A 2,098-nucleotide genomic window follows, 5' to 3' on the forward strand; every position below is an offset into this window, starting at 1 on the left:
TTTCTAATTTTATTTTATTCTTTATACTTTGTTATTGTTCTCTCCTTTGGGCTTGTTCCCCCCACCCCCCCTTTTTTTTTCATTTTTTTGTTGTGGTTTTACTTGCCTTGTTGCCATTGTTTCAATTATGTTTTTATATTTCCTAATATATTTTTTATCATTCTAATTTTATTTTATTTTTTATTCTTTGATATTGTACTGCTCCTTTTTTTCTTTTTTCTTTTTGCCATGCCATGCAGCTTGCGGGATCTTGGTTCCCAGGCCGGAGGTTCTTCCTGAGCTCCTGTGGTTGGAGCTGAGTCCAAACCACTAAACTAACAGAGAACCTCAGACCCCAGGGAATATTAATTGGAGTGAGGCCTCCTGAAGGTCCTAATCTCAGCACCAAGACCTGGCTCTATCCAACAGCCTGCAAACTCCAGTGCTGGCTGCCTCAGGCCAAACAACCAGTAAGATAGGAATACAGCCCCACCCATCAAAAAAAAGAAAAAAAGGAAGGACAAAAAAATATGTTACAGATGAAAGAGCAAGGTAAAAACTTACAAGACCAAATAAATGAAGATGAAATAGGCAATCTTCCTGAAAAAGAATGCAGAGGAATGATAGTAAAGATGATCCAAAAATCTCAAAAACAGAATGGAGAAAATACAAGAAACATTTAACAAGGTTCTAGAAGAAATAAAGAGCAAACAAACAGTGATGAACAATACAATAACTGAAATTAAAAATACTCTAGAAGGAATCAATAGCAGAATAACTGAGGCAGAAGAACGGATAAGTGAGTTGGAAGATAAAATGGTGGAAATAACTGCCAGGGAGCAGAATAAAAAAAAAAGAATGAAAAGAATTGAGGACAGTCTTAAAGACCCCTGGGACAACCTTAAATGCAACAACATTCAAATTATAGGGGTCCCAGAAGAAGAAGAGAAAAAGAAAGGGTCTGAGAAAATATTTGAAGAGATTATAGTTGAAAACTTCCCTAACATGGGAAAGGAAATAGTCAATCAAGTCCAGGAAGTGCAGAGAGTCCCATACAGGATAAACCCAAAGAGAAACACGCTGAGACACATATTAATCAAAATATCAAAAATTAAATACAAAGAAAAAATATTAAAAGCAGCAAGGGAAAAGCAACACCTAACATAAAAGGGAATCCCTATAAGGTTAACAGCTGATCTTTCAGCAGAAACTGTAAGCCAGAAGGGAGTGGCAGGACATATTTAAAGTGATGAAAGGGCAAAACCTACAACCAAGATTACTCTACCCAGCAAGGATCTCATTCAGATTTGACAGAGAAATTAAAACCTTTACAGACAAGCAAAAGCTAAGAGAATTCAGCACCACCAAACCAGCTTTATAACAAATGCTAAAGGAACTGTTCTAGGCAGGAAACACAAGAGAAGGAAAAGACCTACAATAACAAACCTAAAACAATTAAGAAAATGGTAAAAGGAACATAAATATCAATAATTACCTTAAATGTAAATGGATTAAATGCTCTAAGCAAAAGAAACAGATTGGCTGAATAGATACAAAACCAAGACCCATATATATGCTGTCTACAAGAGACCTACTTCAGACCTAGGGACACATACAGACTGAAAGTGAGGGGTTAGAAAAAGATATTCCATGCAAATGGAAATCAAAAGAAAGCTGGAGTAGCAATTCTCATATCAGACAAAATAGACTTTAAAATAAAGACTATTATAAGAGACAAAGAAGGACACTACATAGTGATCAAGGGATCAATCTAAGATATAACAACTGTAAATATTTAAGCACCCAACATAGCAGCACCTCAATACATAAGGCAAATGCTAACAGCCATAAAAGGGGAAATCGACAGTGACACAATAATGGTAGGGGACTTTAACACCCCACTTTCACCAATGGACAGATCAACCAAAATGAAAATAAATAAGGAAACAAAAGCTTTAAATGACACATTAAACAAGATGGACTTAATTGATATTTATAGGACATTCCATCCAAAAACAACAGAATACACTTTCTTCTCAAGTGCTAATGGAACATTCTCCAGGATAGACCGTATCTTGGGTCACAAATCAAGCCTTGGTAAATTTAAGAAAATTGAAAT

This window comes from Physeter macrocephalus, chromosome 6, assembly GCF_002837175.3.
Source record: "Physeter macrocephalus isolate SW-GA chromosome 6, ASM283717v5, whole genome shotgun sequence".
Classification (NCBI taxonomy): Eukaryota; Metazoa; Chordata; class Mammalia; order Artiodactyla; family Physeteridae; genus Physeter; species Physeter macrocephalus.